The sequence below is a fragment of the Phasianus colchicus genome, chromosome 27 (assembly GCF_987193195.1).
Source record: "Phasianus colchicus chromosome 27, bPhaCol1.hap1.1, whole genome shotgun sequence".
Taxonomy (NCBI): Eukaryota; Metazoa; Chordata; class Aves; order Galliformes; family Phasianidae; genus Phasianus; species Phasianus colchicus.
This window is the reverse complement of record NC_143462.1, coordinates 3,775,883-3,794,049: the sequence shown is the minus strand read 5'-3', so window position 1 is coordinate 3,794,049 and position 18,167 is coordinate 3,775,883. Positions and strand designations below refer to the sequence as shown.

Below are 18,167 nucleotides of genomic sequence, written 5' to 3'. Positions count from 1 at the left end.
GGAAACGACCTCAGATGTGAGGATCCACACCATAGGGCACCCACTGCTGGAGTGGGGCAATGCAGGGGAATGGAACTGGGAAGTTTAAGGGGTTAAAGAGCAGAACAAAGCACTCTCCATCTCGTGGTTCCTCCATCTTTTAAGTACTAAAAAGGTCTCCAGTTCCGGAGGAGCGCAAATAAAAGTTGTTCCCTCTCCCAAGCATCTGCTCTGTGTGCTGGCTTTCTTGGCTTGCTTTAAATGACTATCTCCTGCACTTTGTTAATTACGTGATTACAGCATCCATTGACAATGAGAAAATTAAAACTCCATGCCGCCTTTCAGACAACACTTTATTACTGTGCAAAAGAGGCTGAATGCAATTTAGCAAAGCGCTGCGCCGAACAACCGGAATTGTTCTCTTCCATAGGTTTCCTCCTCCACTCCCACTGCTTCCCCAGAGACAGCGGTGTTTGCAGAGGCTTAATAAAGCAGGAAAGAGAGCAGGTGTGAAAGGAAACATCAATTACCATTAGCCCTGACAATCCTGGACGATCCCACCCATGGTGAAGGCGCGATGACAGTCAATTATGTAGTTCTTTCCATGGAGATCAGTGAAGTGCTTTGCTTTTCTGGTGAGGGTGAGGCTGGCGAGGGCACTGGGATGGAGGAAGGTGTGGATTTCTGTTGGTAAGGTCTGAGCTGTTGTTGTAACTGGGCTGAGTTCAGGCTTCCACGGGGAATTCCTCCCCTGGAGACTCTGCAACCTGAACACATGGGAAAACCAATGGTTTTGCTGCACAGCACTCATTGGAGGTGAGGAATTCATGGTCAGGTATTCGAAGGTGCCCAGGAATGGGCATTCTGCTGGAGCAAACACTAAAGCCATTAGAGGAGCTGAGCTCCAAGTGGGTTTCAAATGCAGAGCGGGTTCTCCTGCTTTCAGTGCTCAGGGCTCTACGTGCTGACCCCAAAGGGGCGGCCTGAAGCCTCAGCAGCAGTCCTCAGTGCTGCTTCCTAATTATCACCCTCTTCCCTTGACTCGGACATCTGCTTGCAGTGAATTTCACAGGTCCTTCAATAGCTAACGGGTGGTATTTATTTCCATTCCTTCAGTGCTTCAGCCTTAAGTATAGCAATAATTCAATGTATCTCATTTTGGGGGAATGAAAGATTGCCCTTATTTTCAGTTCATTTTTTGTGTTTTATTTCTCTCTCTCCCTTTTTTATTGAGCTCTGAACATTAATAATCAGCCCTCATTAACTCAGTTAATTCTTCAAATCCTCATATTCTTCATGCCCAGCACCATAAAGCCAAAGAAGGGACTAATGAAAGCTGAAGAGATGGTTAGAGTTATTAAAAATCAATTTTTTTTTTGTATTTGGTAACCCTGGGGTGTTAATATTCTCATCTCATGTCTTCTCAACCTCGTTCCTCCCACAGGAACTCTGGGTTTGCAGAGAGCAGGAGGACCTCAGTGCGGGATCTTCAGGTTTTGAGGCCATCCCATGATGTTACAGCGCTTCTCCTGGGGGACCGCTGAGGTCTCTGCAGTGCAGGAAGGAGAGTTTTGCAGTTCTGAAGGCAGCTGTGCACCGCTGGGCGCTGCAATCAGCATCAGATGAGGGCAGGGTGAGGGCTGTGCAGGCGCTGCTCCTTCTTGTGCAGGCAGAGCTCTGCTGAGAAAGGGCTGGGAGCAGCCTGAGCTCTGCCCTTCAGCTCAGATTAGTGATAATGGAAAATGCAGAACATTAAACAGTGGCGTGATTGCATTGCGGAGGAGGACTGGCAAATAGGTTTGTCCTGATGCAAGGGTGTGAAAAAGGGGTCGCCGAGATGAGTTTACTTCAGGCTTAAGAAGCGAGAGAAATGGTTTTCGGGTTTTGCAACAATTTGTTCCTGTCTTGTTTTTGATCTGATTTCATTCCCAAAGCCTTCCTCTCCTTTCGGCAGTGTCTTTAATTCATGAATTCATTTGCATGCCCTGTTTTCCTGAATTACCCTTCCCATTTCCTTTACTGGGATGACTCCAAATGTCCCCCTCTAAACCAAATGCTGCCCGTTGGAAAACAGTCCTTGGTGCAGAGATCCCCGTTGCTGATGCAGGGCAGGGCTGCTGAGGAGGGAGGGAAGAGAAGGGGAGCAGCAGAGCCAGCAGAGCTGGTGATGTGCAGTTGTGGAGCTCCTGCTGGGCACCGCCGGGCTGAGGCTGGGCACCATGGCAACCAGGATGCTGCTCCTTGGAGACCCTGCTCTGCTGAATGGGTGGCAATCTCTTTATGAAAGCTGGAGAAAGGTGGTTTTTTTTTTGTTTTTTTTTGTTTGTTTTGTTTTGTTTTCTCCAGCATTTCCCTTCCCCTAATGCTGAGAATGCACCAAGAGGAACAAAACACGCTTCTGGAGCATTCAGACCCACTGCCATGGGATGGGATGGTGGTGTGGGTGGCTGTGCTGCTGAGCTGTGTTCCTTTTGGAGCATCACTGCCTCCTGTGCTCACCCAGCAGGCAGCTCTCAGGGGGATCCCATTGTGTATGCTGCCCGGGTTCCTGTGGGATTCGCTTTTAAATCTCTTTTTCAAACAGATAATTAAAACATAATGGTGTTTACATTACAGATGGAGCTGAGAGAAAAATAATAATAGTAATAATAATCGTAATAAACACTACTTTGCCACTCAGGGGAGTTTGTCAAATGACTCTTACAGAGGCTTGGCACACTTTAATGAGTTTAAAGAAGAGGATTTACGCTGAACAAACTCACTCCACGGCTCACACATGGCAATGGGATCAGGGAGTGCTCAGCAGTGCTGAACCTGCAGCAGGACGACATGGAAGAAAATAAAGGAAACGGTATTAAAATCCCATAATTTTTACTGCAGTGGATATGCAGAATGAAATTGCAGCTCTGCAGAGTCCAGAAGCTATTCTAAATTAATGGCTTGGCTTTTCCAGTCCATTCAAACAAGCTCATTTCATGCAAGATAAATTACAGGACCTGCCACCCGCGCTCCCCAAAGAGAGCTTTTTATAATTCACGATGTGTGTGTAAGAGAACGGACGGCTGTTTTTCTGACAGATATCCTGTGGCACAATGACCCACTCCTGAGGATGCAAGGTTTGATTCCCACAGCGGCAGCAGGAGATGTGAGTAAATGCTGCAGGAAAAAGGGGGAAAAGGACCAAAGAAAGGATCTGGTTCAATCAAACCAAACAGCTCGTTGTTAGGGATAGGAGATTGACTGCGTGCTTCTCTCGCCCTGGAGGCACTGACAAATACCCTCTGGATGCATCCCCTGAGCATTCAGTTCCCTCCTGCCAACATCATCGCTGCACTCCTCTGGTATGTTTTTTGTCACCCATTTGGGCCACTTAATTACGTTCCCTTTTCTTTTGGAAAAAGCTGACATGTAATTATTTCCATGATTAACACTCTTGTGCAGCTAATTGTAATTACACCTTCTAATCACAGTAGCGATCGTCAATTACTCATCTTTGCCTCACTTCAGTGTTTTTCTTTATCTGAGTTTCTGGAAGTTTTCCTCACCCAATACACACTCACAACAAACTGCCTCAGCTTTCCAAACTTCTCTGTTTTCCTCCAGGGTGATCAATCTGAGGCTGCAGTAAAGGCTGCATCATTGGCTGCTGTAAATCACGGCAGCTTCACTCGTGCCAATGCAACAGTGCTCTGCAGCAGCCGAGATGTCAGATGTTTCACTTAGAAAGCAATGCCATCTGAGAAAATATATCTGCCTCCAAGTCATTTCTTATATATTTTCCACATATTGAGTAATGCGTATTTCTACTTTTTGTATCTCTAACCCTTTATATATTTTAGGGAACTAAGAGAAATCAAACCAGCCTGAATACTTGCCAGCTTGTACATTATGCAGCGTTTCAAAGCACGTTTCATCCTATACCTTGAACATACACAGGGGACCGATTCTCCTCCTGCTCATCCAATGTTGATGTGCGGAGCTGTCAGTGGGAGCTGTGTGGCTCCTGGGTTACACCCCAGTTCAGTGCAAACAGCATCATCATGGGATGAGTACATTGTTTTTACGGGGAGAATTCCATGATAAATCCAGACCACGCAGAGGACGTTCAATAGGCAGAGTCCTGTACTTAAAACTTATGGAACAATGTGATATCCAACTCAGAACACAGTCAGAGTTTTGCTAAGCTTGCTTTCAGCCATCAACAGGTGACAACAGATTTATTAAGTAGAGTGGATGCCCAGCAGCTCAGATTCATGACTTAATGGAGCTGGACTCTGCTGGGTGCTGTGGAAATACAAAATGGGTTCATACAGAAGTCTGATGGAAACTATCAGTGCTGTTCCCTTGCTCCATCCTTGCTTCAGCTTTGTGCACAGTGCTGCTGCTTCTTTCCAAGCAGAGCACATCAGAGCCAGAGCAAAGCTGCTGCCTTCACATTTATCCCCATTCCCAAAGACTTGGCTGAACGAACAAGGAGGTGAACTCCCAACCTGGAGATTACTGCTGCATTAATAAAGCAACTGTGAACGAACCGCTTCAGCTGCCTGAGCCAACCAGGATTATTAAACCAGCTCCCTGATTTAATTAGAGTGCGTAAAACTCATGCTAAAAACAAAAATGCAGCTCTCAGCTGGAACGTGAGCTTTGTGCAGGAGGGGTCACTGCGAAGGTCAGCTCTTCCTGCAGTTTATTCACAGTGATTGAATCAAACACTGAGGTGGAAGCGGGTGGCCCCAGCAGAGCTGCTGTCCTGCAGCAAAGCTCTGGGCACTGCCTGAGGGCAGCAGGCACTGCGGCTTTGTTCCGCCTGCCCGGCTCCTTGTGTGAAAAGAACAGGATCTGTATTGGATTACAGAAATAAAGCCACGTGCATCAGCACTGCCAGCCTTGCTGCGTAGCATATAGAGCTGCTCCCTGCTGGGCAGATGGACATGGAGACACAGGGACATGGGGACACAAGGACATGGGACATGGGGGCATGGGGACACACAGACGTTGGCAGAAGCTGTGCAGCTCACACTGATTTACTTTGCAGTTCCTCTTTGCATCAGCGGAAATTTGTGACACCCTGAACTGGCACTGCAGCTTCTCGACGGTGCCAATTCAATTAGGTGCCCCTTGCCTGACCAGCAAAAAATGGACCTCCGTCTGCTTTGTGACTGACTGAGCATCACACACCAGTTGTTCCTTAACTCTCAGTCTGGATTTGAACTGTGACTGCAGGAGAAAGCCACCACTGCTCGTGGCTGCGGCTGTAAGCTGATAGGAAGCTTTTTTTCTTTTTGAAGAAAACCAATTTCCAGACTTCAAAGGCTCTGTACCTCAGCTGTTCCCTGCCCTCAGACTGCTGCACGTCGCTCCTCAGCTGATGGCAACTGTCAGCACGACCTGGAGACACCACAGCTCCTGCAGATGCTTGTGCCCTTGGTGTGCTGGTACTGAACCTCATCCTCTGCCACACGCCAGCTCTGAGAGCAGAGCACAAACTGCTCCTAATACTGGCGAGCATTGATAAGAAGGTGCAGGCAAATTAAGCTTCACAAAAGAAAAGTTAAATGATTCTATTGTTATCTGAGTCGTTTCCAAATGGACCCATCAAAGTCTGGAAAATTGTTTTAATTGATAGCGAGGTTGACAATAAGATAAATAGGGAGATTAGAAAACACCCGTTAGACACAGCTGAGGCTGTAGGAAATTTTCAGTCCCAGCTAATTGTTCCAGCTTGCAGTTTTAATTAAGTGCAGCCTCCCGAAGCGCACCGCTCAGACTGGAGCACCCCAGCATCCCAGCTGTGCCCAGAACTCCCTGCAGCAGCTCATGGCTCCATGTGTGCATCACTGCGATGCTCTGAAACCACTGGGTTTGTAAGGGCAGGAGATGATGCTGTGCCTCATGGGGAAGAAAAAGCTATATTAGCAGGCTGAGTCCAATACTGCTCCTGCATACCACAGCCAGCCCATCACTGCTTGCATTGGTACCAAGCCCCACTGTGTCACCTTCTGAGCTGGTCCCGTGCCCTGGCTGTGCCCACTGCATTACAACTGCCTGGCTGTGACACAGTGAGCTCGTTCTGCAGCCCACTGCTAATAACCACAGACAGAATGGCTGCTCATCAAGGCCAAGGGTTTGTTTCGTTTATTCCGGCAATGTTCCTTGGAAGAGAAAATGGGATATTTAATTAAGCACCACGTTATGCTGGGCATGGAGGATGAAGCAGCAGGGTAATTTTGGGATGCTCGACACAGCACTGCCAAGAGAGGCTTTGATGCTTGCGTTGCACAGGATCCTCACTCCCCAGGATACAAATGTTTGGAGCTCTCTGCAAGGCATGGTCTCTGCTGGGAAGCACGAGCTCGGGTGCTTGTGAATACTGATGGCATATCCGTGCAAATAACTCCTTTTTTATCTTGCTGGCAATTAGATGTGCAGCACGCTGTGCTTTGTTTTGACTGGCTACAAGAGGCTCTCTGCTGTGTGGGGACTTTTGTCTAAAAATTCTTGCAGCATCCAAAATTTAAAAGGGTAAATAGTTTGGAGGGCAATGAAATAGCAGCAACTGACAAACAGTGGGGCAGTCACAAGGGTATGGAAAAAGAGGCTGCTTTTTGTTTGAACAGCTCATCTCCTGGCTCCATACATCTATTTTTAATAAATAAACTCAACAGAAGCCCTTGCAGACCACCTGCCTGATGCTGCTTGGTCTTGGGAGTTAAGAGTTTTTCCTAATTTGCCTTTTACTTAATAAATGACATTGGTAATACACACATTCTTGTCCCCAGTACCATCTGTACGATGCTTTGTGCTCTAGGGATAAAATAACCTCTTCTCTTTCTAATCTTTCAACCGCTGGAGCTGAGGAAGAAAGCACATCCCTGCTGTTGGCTGCAGGACAGGAACAGGGCTGTAAATTTGTGCACAGTGGTCCTGCAGGACACCAGGGCTGGTACATGGGGATGCAGGGCACAGTGCATGGCTGGGTATGGCACTGCCTTCATCACCACGTGTGTTAGAGAGAAGATGCATCCCAAAATGAGGATGTGCTCCGACACAACAGATCTTGTGATCTTCCTGCTTGACAGAGATGAGAAATGAAAACAAGTGGGGGTGTTGGCCTTATCACCTCTGCTCCTGGTTCTGTGTGCGCAGCTCTCATTTGCAAAGGGATGTGATTACAGAACAGATAGGGTCTGCTCCTCCTCACTGCACAGCTGCCCCTGCTCCTACAGCAGCTCTCGTGAGGAATTTATGAATTTATCTCATGGCTGTGAATGGGGTCTGCAGGGACGTGCTGGGAACCAGAGCCTTTAGTGAAGGGAGAGCACGAGGCAATGGAAATGCCCTGCTGTGTGGTTGTATCCTCACATCCCTTCAGCTGCTGGGGCTGATGGTCAGGCAGAGGACATAAGTGTAATTAAGAAAGAATGAAATACACAAACCTTGCAGGAAAAGCTCCTGGGAACACGGGCAGTGGGAAAGGAGGGCTGAGATACGCTCTTATAGCTGACATAATGAAGGGAGAAAAGCAACTTGGAGGTGACAGGGAGGGAGCAAATCTGCAGAGCTCCCACAGCAGCAGATTTGGTTATTGCTCTCCTGTTTGCCCAATCTCTACCACAGAAGGTACAAATTTCACCTTTCACTGTAAATGAAGATGGACACGGATGCGTGCTGGCAGGCAGGGTCACACAGAGGACATTCCTGCTCACTAATGTGCTCCAAGGAACCCTGAGTTTGCACTTAATTGAAGGAAAAGTGCACCAATCCCCATATCCTGTTGTTGCTTTGGGTCACCTTGGCAGAGCCAGCAGCTGATGGTGAGATATACCTGCTGCTCCTCGTTGGATGGGATGGCAAGACTTTGGTGTTAGCACAGTAATTCGTGATGCTGTATTTAGGAGATGACAAAGGAAGATGAAATGTGTGGTTGTAATGCAGCTTTTGGTATGCATTAAGGGGACCCATCTTATCATCAGCGTTCAGCAAAGTTTTGAACTGTGCCCTTCTCTTCAAATAACAAATAAAATAGAGCCATCAACAGGAATTCTTTGTGCAGTTATGCACATGGTGACGGATCTTTTTATGGAACATCATTTAAAGTGCTGTCGTGCCAATAAAATGCCTGAAGAACTGCCTGGGGATGAAGCCACACCACATTTGCATTTCCTATCTGCCCGTGTTACTGATTCCTTGGGACATTTTGCACATTTTGCACAGCATTAGGTGTGCAGGGAACCAACAGCACGGGTGTGACCATGTGGGCACAGAGCTTGCACCTCGAGAACTGATGTTTGTGTTCCATCACTCCTCCCCAGCGATGCTTCTTTGATCCCACTAAAATCAGAGACATCTTCCAAAAATTCAGGTTGCATTAAGAGTCTTATCCTTAATCCCTCAACTTGAGTGTATTGATAAGGAAATACCAATTAAGATCCATATTCCCATGCTGGACCTGTAGTCAGAGATTAAGGAGATTAAGTGATCATTCTAATTTCACACCCAAGAATGTTAAATAGTTATAACTTTATCTCCTTCAAACAGCAATGGCCCATGAGCTCCAGGGTCCTTTTGGCCTATTTGTTGCCACCACTGCAGATGTCCCTTGACCTTCAATTGAAGCAACCTGGGTTGACTCCATGCCCTCCAAAGAAAGATTTCTGCAGGAAACAGGGGCTATGTTCATTAGCAGGCTGGTATCAAACCGCCCCACCTGAGTTCTCAAGACAGATACAAGCATGGACAGCAATGTTAATGAACAACTGCCAATGCCAGACACTATAGTTCTGCTGTCTGATTGCATGGAACAAGAATACAAGGCTCAGTTTGTAAGGGAGATGGAGGGGTTTGTATACAGCTCACTCCACCAGGCACACCTGAAATCAGGCTGGAGTTATAAGGCCTCTTTGCAACAGAGACCTCCAAAGCACATGAAGCTCGCAGCTGTTAAGTTTGATGCATGTTTATGCAAAGTGAAATGACAAATGTGAGCTGGGGGAATTTTTATCAGCAGATGGGAAAAGCATGGGAAAACAGGGATTGAACTAGAAAACCCCACAAAGCTTAATCCTTTTTCCTTATAAAATCCAGGTAAAAGCATTAGATCTGGGAATTCAGACAAACACAGAAGCTCACACGCCTGCTGACACTTGCTGGGCAGAGGATGAACCTTGTGCCATTGATCAGTTTAGTGCATCTCTATTAGGTACCTAAGGCTGGATGGAAAGGTAACCAATCTGATAACGCTTTCTCCTCATTGTTCTGACATCTTCCATCCCTCCGTGCAACCACCCCGTGCAGCAGCACAGAGCTGGGTGAGCAGCCTGCTGCCTCCTGCTGCTCTCTGCAGCCCCCAGCAGAGTTGGGCCCCTGGGCCTGTTTGGCAATGATGGAAGATGAAAAGCAGCCATAAAAAAATAGCAGCTCCAGGCTCTACAGATGTGGGAAAACTGACTCCAGCTTTGGTTGTTGCAAGCCATTATTTTTACAGGAACAAAAGAGCAGAGGGTGTTTTGTGAACAAGCAAGAAGACACATTCCCTGGCTGCAGAATCTTGCAGTTTAAGCCCAAGCTCTCACTTGGCATTAGAAGGCAATGAGCTAACCTTTCCATTTCATTTCGGAAAACTCCAAACTAATTATCTTTTCATTCTTCTTCCATCCTTTTCCTGCCAAGGGAGAAAAATCAGGACAGCACTCCTGGGCTTTCAGGATCTTGCAACATTTATCACCTGAAGTCTTGTTCCCAACAAGAGCTGAATGTTTTTGTGCTTCAATGAAAGCAGAACAGGATGGGCGCTGTGCAGGCAGCCCTGCAGGGAACCCATGGGGCAGAGCCAGAGCACCCACTGCACGTCACATATTTGGGGTTTTGCTTTTTTAAATAGGCATCAGAAGAGGGAGATGGCTGTGGGAAAAGGATGGAAGAAAAGAAACAAGAAAAAGCATTTAAAAAAAAAAAAGAGAAGAGAAGGAAAAATGGAAAAAAAAAGCAACATACGAGGGATTAGGATTCAGGCCAGCATTGTCTGCAGCTTCCAAACCATATGATATATCTAAGGAAGAGGCAGACAGAACATCTGAGTGAAAATTACAGGTGGCTGAATTAATTAGCTCCAAATCCCAACACCCCCAGACATCAGGCGCTGGGATTAAGGACTCAGAGCTAGTTTGCTGCTGAATCCCAAACCTCAGATAGTATTTGGATTCAAATGGAAGTGTTGCAGATAGGTTCGTTTAGGGAAAGAGAGAGCCATCTTTTCCCACCCTCCCTTCAGCTGAGGCAGAAAGGCACATTTCTCTTTCCCTCTTCATAACACTGTATTAAAATCACTGCAGCGTTTGCTACCAATGCCTGTCCTTGGCTCCTGTTGATCTAAAGAAGCTCTCAGCTCTTCAAATACCCCAGTGCTGCAAAGGGGGCTGGCAGAAATGTACATCACAGCAATGGGAAATTCACCTCTTTCTGTCCTCTTCACTTGTGGGACACTACGTGTAAGGAATTCACAGTCTTTAAGTGATGATGAAGTCCTATTGCATGACTAACCAATGGGACCCGAGGACAGAAAACACCTGAATTTACCCTGAAACGCTGACAAGATTGCCAGTTTCACTTCATTTGGAGGCAAAGCTCCTAAAATGTTGTCAACAACTGTGTGCGTGTGCATTCAGAGAAGCTAATAGTTAATTGCCATCACACCAACTAGATTCATTTCCTGGTCCCACACCACTCAGCACCCTGTGCTAAGTCAGTTCACATGTTGATGCTTCTCTTCTTCCTACGAAGTGGGCAATGATCCTCATTTGGCCAATGGCAGCGCAGGTAGAGTAAAGCCCTCCTGCTGGTGGGATGTTCAGATGTAATTGATGGAGAATCTCTGTAGGTTGAAGAGTTCATGAATCTTGCAACAAACGTAACCTGCATCTCCTGCTAGATCAGGTATATCATTATTTGCCAGGACCATCTTGCACAGGCTTAATTATCTGCTGGCAAAAGATATCCAGAGGCTCAACTGGCAGTGCACTTGCTTCATCTGGATGGTGCCAAACAAGCCAGTAAGTTCATCACAGCCCATGTAAAGCATCCAGAAGTAGTACACAGGGAGACAATTAGTGTTTGTGTGGCTTTCATACTGAATGCGATCAGAGGGCTGGAAGATATCCACGTTTATTACAGCACTGGGTACTCAGGGCTGAAAATACAGCTAATGCTGAGATGTTTACCTGGAAAAGGATTTGATGCAAGAGTTTGAAAAAGCTTGAGCAAGGAGAGGAAGAGAGGCAGCTTGAGAGCGCTGGCAGTGTGCAGCCCAGTTGTTGGCACCACGGGGATCCATCTGCCTTCTCAGTGCGTTGTTCTCTGCAGTCCCCAAGCATGCTGCTGGCTACTGAGTTCCCTCAGCAAGAGCCACGGGGCAAACACACAGCAGTTCTGTGCACAGCTGGCACAGCATCACCTTAGGTTGTGTGAGGAGACAACATCCTTGAGGGGAGGGGGAAGAACAGTGGTTTACGGTTCCATGGAACTTGCAGGAAATTGGCATGCACCAAAAAGCACAGCACAGGATTTCCAACACCGGACGAACAAAAACTCTTCTGCCTCATTCAAAAACCCATTGAGCAAAAAGAATTCAGATTCTCCATGTCTTCACACCTTGGAAGGTGACAGATGAGCTTGTGAATGGAACTCACTGCCTCAAGACTGCTAACAACAGTGTAATATTTTCTGCCAAGTTAAACGAGGGGGAGATTCTCCACCACGTCGATATGTGTTAGCAGTGATGGGAGCAGCAGTGCGTAGCGAGGAGCTCGGAGCTGACCTGGGAGAACTGCAGAGGAGATGAGGGACAGGAGCTACAGGATGGTGACAATTTCCTCCTGCAACTGTTGGAATCGATGTAAGTGTTTGGGAACTGGCACTCTCAGTGCTGCCGTGTGCTGTTCTGGCATCTGGGACAACACCCCCATCGTGGTGTGGTGGTGAATTCCCCTTCTCCCTTCTGAAATCAAACAGTGCTTTCATTGCAAATCAGTGCAGCTCGATGTCTCTGTTGCTGCCACGGCTGCAGGGGCTCCAGATGGTGCCCTTACAGTTCCTCTTACACAAGCTCTTGGCACAGGAGCAGATCTTCCTTGGGCTATAAGAAACTCGGCATTGGTTTATCTGGGAGAGATCCGGCTGTCAGGAAAGAAATGCTCTGTCACAGTTTCTCTGACAACAGCCAAGGAAGGCACAGTTCTCCCTGCTGCAGGCAATGTTGATCCAAGATCATAAGTGAGAGGGCTGCCAGGGATGGTTTTGGTCAGCTCTACACAGTGCAAGGCAGCAATTGGCAGTGCACTGGCATGTCTGCTTCTGCAAACTGCTGCAAGAGCTGCTGCCCGTGGAGGTCCTGAGGGCAACCAATGCTGTGGATATCTGGTTCTGTGAAGGCTTTCAATCGTATCTGTGATAAGATTCCTTAGAAATATGTGAGGGGCTACAAGGCTCTGTTTGTACAGAGACGTCATCCCTTCTCTCTGTGCACTAAGTGGCACAGGCTGTCTCATAACAGTACAGTAATATTCGATGGAATCTCTTATTCCCACCAATATCTTTGCTTAATGATTCCTGCTTTAGCTGCCTTGCTCACCATGGCTGTGTAGATGCTGTTCTCAAGAGCTATCTGCAAATCCCTATGAGAAAAAAAAAACCCACATTAATGGGAAGAGTTTCCATTAAGGGAAATTAGTTCAATTTCCTCCGTGTATCCCGTATTCAAACGGTGCTGAAAGGCAACAAAACACAGCGGCACATCCCTCCGTCTGTCCTTGCCCATTTGTCTGTCTGGCTCTCTCATCTGTCCCTGTTCTCTTGGTTATGGGGACAGCAGGTGGCAGAGCAGGTGATGGATGGGCAGAGAAGGAACTGGAATAGGATCTACTCATCATCCATTCGTGCACCACAGCAAGATAGATGGTCAGGAGGAGTTTTCAATTTCTCCAAAGGCTGAGTCGGAGCCCCATCACGTGTCCTGCAAGGGTCCATCTTGGAAAGAGGGAAACTAATTTCTAGCCTCTGATGGGCAAAGCACTGGGGAGGGCATGAATGCACAGAACTCAGAGCACTGATCCCATCTGAGCAGTCTTTTTTTGGAGGTCATGGATGTATAACTGAACCACAGCTCCACCTGAGCTCCTCACAGAAAAAAACCACATTAATGGGAACCCACACTGCCACGGCCTTCTGCACAGGGAAAATCCTGCAAAGGGAAAGTAAACCTTGCAGAAGGGAATCCCTGTGGCAGGCTGTTTCCTTGCTGTGAGATCCAGATATTTCTGTTATTTACAGCTGCAGTTACAGACCCCAGGCCTGACACTTGCACCAGGCACCATGCAGACATATATTAAAAAATAAACAGCCCCGAGGGATGGCCAGGCCAACAGAAGTCTATGTGGGCAGAAAACATGGGTCAAGGTGGGCAAATTAAAGCCATGCAGGGACTCAGAGCTGGGAAGTGAAGTCCAGTGAGCTGTGGAGGAAGGAGCAGGAAAGGGACCTGGCTCTTCTGTGCAACTTCTGCTGCAACTGTCAGCAAAAAGCAAATGGGCAGAGGTGCTGATGAGAAGGGAAGCAACTCTGTGCAAAGAGAGCGTACCCAAGAACTTTTTTGGTGAGTTATTATTTAAAATTTGTCCCTACTTCTGCAGCTTCCTGCACTTTTTCTTACGATTAAAGACCTCGTTCCATGCCAACATTCTCCTATTCTTTCCCTCTCGTATACAAGTGAGCAAATTCAATCTGTGAAGCTTTTGTCATTCCCTTGACTTCCACTCTTTGCTTTGCAAAGCTTTGCGGCGTGCCTGGCACAATGATAAAACGCATCCTGTTTATGGGCGAAGAAAAATCTACCTCAGCACTTTTTCCATAGCAGGAAAGGGGGAGAAATAAGTATATTTTAAAGCATTTTAGATTGTGACTTCTGCAAATTAGAAAACGCATGCTTTTTCCCCAGATAGAATACAGGCCATTACGCTGTGAAAGCAGATGCTATTCCTGTCCCTTTCACCTAGCAGCATTCCTAATGCTTTTAAGATGCATAAAGATACATTTGTTTGTGGTGAGGAGATGACCACCACCTTCAGCAGTTTGCATCTGGTCTGTGAGGTCAGGGAATGAGGGAAGAGCTTTGCTTTTTGTTAGATTGCATACGAGTTAAATAGCATCCTTTGAAAGCCTTGGAGGATGAAGTTTTTTATCCAGAAAGGCCTTCAAACTTTTCTCCATGGTTCTCTTCAGGTCCAGAGCTGCAATAGATATTGAAATAGACTTGGCTATTTGCAGTGCCTGGTGTTTGGAACACCAATCCCAAACTACCCTCAGCCTTAAGGCAGCTGTGTCAGGTGGGGATGGCTTTGTGTTCACCCCAGACTTTGCTCAACCATCTCAGGGTGCAGGGAAGCTGTCTTGTCAGTAATATGGCCTCCCTGGTTCCATTTGTTCTGGCAGGATTGAGAGAAGACATATGTAAGGCAAGCAAATAAATATAGGAATAAATGGATGGCTAGACATATGGATATATAGGCAAACAGACAGATGGACAGATCAGATCTGTCTGGCATATGCCTGTGTATGACATCCCTCTGCATTTGCTCTTCATTCAAAATTGAGACCATGCAGACCCGGCCCAACTGACTCCAAGAATGGCAGCTGTGCAGCTCAGGGCATCTCTGCCAGAGGAAGGGGTAAGAAGTGCTGGCCTGGATGCCATTCCTCCCCCCACCTCACCCCTCTCATACTCAGAGGGGTCTTCTTGTTGAGTGTGGGTGTCTTCTCCCTGTCTTGCATTTCTCAGCTGCTGGTTCTTTGCATTAGCAGAGTATTGTGTTCTATTTTGTCCTCCTTAGCTAACCTTTTAGCGCTCCATATGCAATCAGAGGAGCTATCTACCAGCAGCATATGTGTTTAATCAACTTTAATATTTCCACAGACTATAAGTAAGCAAAAATGTTCTGGATGGGGAATAATTATCATTTCAATTACATTAGAGAAGATAGTTGCAATGGCAGAGGGTGAGAAGACCTGTTGCTCAGCACGCTGATAGGCTGGCTACCAGCAGCCTGGCTGGGGAGAGGTTGTGGCTGCAGGGCAATAAGCAATATGGGCTGGGGGGCATTTTAGGAGCAGGTCTGAGCCACCAGCAGTGCTGGTGCTGGTGGGAGAGCTGGCTGGCTCTGCTCTGCTGCACCTCTATCCCATCCCATTAAGGCTAAGGCTATCGTGTGTCCAAGGCGTATGCAAAGTCCGATTAAATTTATGGAACATCTTTAGCCTTGGAGTTTGAATTTCTTTCTATTTGCTCCAGGGTACAGGCTAGGCATATTTTCCATTTTTTCTCTAAATCTACGAGGGTTAGAAATATTCCTTTTTGTAAGGAAACAAGTGCATTATGCTGAGACTCACATGTAATCGCATCTCCGCAAGAAATGCAGCCTTAAGAACAAACAGTAAATATTGAGAGACTTGTACTGATGGAATCGCAAAAACTGGCAACGTTATAAATCCCTTTGGAGACTCTGAATATCTCCTGCCTACCCTTAAAAGCTTGCAATCCAACTGATATTCGCTCAGTAAATTTTACACCGCTACCCGCTGTTGGTGGTGGGAGATTGGTTGCCGTCTTACCGCTCTGTTTCCTAACTAGAAGCTGGAAGTGATTTAAATAAAAGAAGAGAGAAAAACAAACGGTGTGTGGTGCTCCCACAGATATGTACTGCCTCGGATTTCTGTGGTTGCTTTGCAAGAGCAGCGCAATGAAATCGGGTTCTGCAATCTGTTTCCCTTCTTCCAACCCTGGGCTCCTCGCTCAGCAGAGCTCCTTCTCCTCGTACTGTAATTAGTGCATTAATGGGCTCTGTCATCAGAGCGATGTGGGAGCAACCAAGTCGTGGATCACACCGGGTTAGCTCCTGTGCAAACAGCATTAGCTCCTTTTTGGAGCCCATCTCGCTTGCTTTTGCAGTGCCACAGCAAAGCTCCAAAGTCATAAAAGGAAAAAGGGAGCAAGAAATGCAAACAAAACGCTTTCATTCATTTCGGGTTTGCGTTGGGGTTGTTGGCTGTATTTAATACTTGTTTCGTGTCAGCCCACACTCATATATCCACATAGATATTCAAATACAGATCACTGGCAGGATTACCTCAGCTGTCTCTCCCTTCCTCCTGCTTGGGATTAGTATAATCACGAAAGCAAGGAGGGTAATGAATACTGAAATACGAATTATGCTCCTGGGGCCAATTTCATTAGAGCCATCTTCTCAACACATGTATACAGCACCTTAGATTTTTAAGTGCATGATTATGCTTGGGATTTAACATTCAGCTTGAGACACGCTCACGTGGACCGAGTGATACCAGCAGTACTTCAAGCAGTGTTTCTTTGCAGCACTAAGTACCAAATACACGTCAGGTGGTTATTCAAGCAAGGAACAATGTTTTTCTTCCCAGCTCTTCTGTTGCAGCTCAGTGCTGACCCAGGGCAGCCTGTGTACTCCAGTTCTGCTCATCAAGATGCAATTGTGTTTATTTTGGCAGTGTCTAAAGATACAACAAGAAATGATGCCAGGAAGACCAAGGAAAACAGCAGTCCTTGCCCCCACATGCTTGTTATATCAACCACATTCTCCTGTGTGGATGCTTTCTCCATCCTAAGCAAGATGTTTGGAACCATCCAGTATGTAAGATATATGAAAAGTAAACTCTCCCTGATAGATTTAATTTTTACTTAGAGTTGATGGGAACCCACATTACCCAGAAGATTGTCTCAGTCACACTTATTTATTTCCTGGGACAGGTAGATATCCAACCCAGCAAGAAATTGGGCAATGAAAACAAGACTGCAAGAAGAGCAGTAGCAGAAATGCGATGTGCACCATTATACCCTGTTACCATTTACTCCCTTTCCAATTCCTTTTCCTCCAAAGTTACCAAATCCATCGCACTGTACGTTTCCATCCCAAGCAATGCTTCTTCTTAGCAGCTCTATGCCACGGTGCTGAGCTGGATCGAGGCTCTGGTTCTGCACCAGGGTGTGAGGATCCACACACCATCCCACTCCATTCAGCCAGCAAGCAGCAGCTAACCTCCTTCAGAGCCTGCTTGCATGTTTGGTTGCAAGTGTTACCGAAGCTAATTTGCTGTAACTAACGCGGTCCTGTCGGTTGTTGTAATCTTCTATTTGCAGTAAAGAGCCCAGCTGCGAGCAGGCAGCGCCCTAAGCAAGGGAAGATCAGCTGCTGTTAGATAGGGGCAGCTCTGGGGCTGCTCCCTGGGCTCCCTGAGCAGCAGGAGCACACAGGGTTGCCTGAATTACCCCTACAGAGAGCTGGGCACACTTTATGTGGTGAGGTTGGGAGCTCACAGGGCTCAGGGCCACAGTGTTCTGCAGAGGTGACAGCATTGGGATGTCATGGATATGGATGTGCTCAGGGATGTGCCCAGAGCTGCAGCAAGAGCCAGCTGCTGGATCTGTGCTGCACCCACAGCTCGCTGTATGGAAAGCACCAGATATCCCATGGAGCTTTTTTCTTCCTTCTCTTCTCATGTTATGGTTGATATTAAAACACTGAGAGAAGTACAGACAGCAAAACACTACAATATGCCATGGAAGAACATCTGGTTTCCAGAGCAGAAAAGACATTTGGCTGGTGAATGAGTAGCATGGGTAGCAGGTCTCTCTGCTCTGCCCAGGGTTTCCTCTGGAGAAATGCCGAGATTCTTAGCAAAAGTTGATCCTAATTAACTAACGATGTAAATTTAGAATGTTGTACTTAAACCCCATTTAACCTCATGGGCACATGCACAGACATGACTGAAGTAATGTTAATTCCACGTAGAGAGGAAGAGAGAAGTCAGGTTACCTGCAAATCAGACTGCTCAGCTCTCTGCCATCCTGCCCACAGAGCAGCAGGGCAGCTGCACCCCACGCTGTAATGCCATGTCATTAATCTACTTTGAAAGTTAACTTGGATTAGTTTTTCTTTAATTACAAACTCTTAATCTTTGTTACTCTGTCAGCAGCAGAAAGCCCTGTGAATGCATGTTGTGTGCACGTTTCAGTTCGTAAGCCTCAGCTATAGATTATAAAGCTTGAGCATGAAAAATGCCCAGGTTTAATTTCAGTAGGAAACTACAGGAGCTCCCTTAATACAAATAAT

At 46.7% G+C, this 18,167-nt stretch overlaps 1 long non-coding RNA gene across 1 annotated transcript in view; it reads right to left on the bottom strand.

The window, feature by feature from the left end:
• Positions 1–2,263: 2,263 nt before the first annotated feature.
• The window catches only part of LOC149914817 (uncharacterized), a 37,491-nt gene continuing 21,587 nt past the window's right edge, over positions 2,264–18,167 (bottom strand). Inside the window, exon 3 of the long non-coding RNA XR_016460228.1 lies at positions 2,264–2,793. This is a non-coding gene — a long non-coding RNA (uncharacterized LOC149914817). The remainder of the gene's footprint in view (positions 2,794–18,167) is intronic.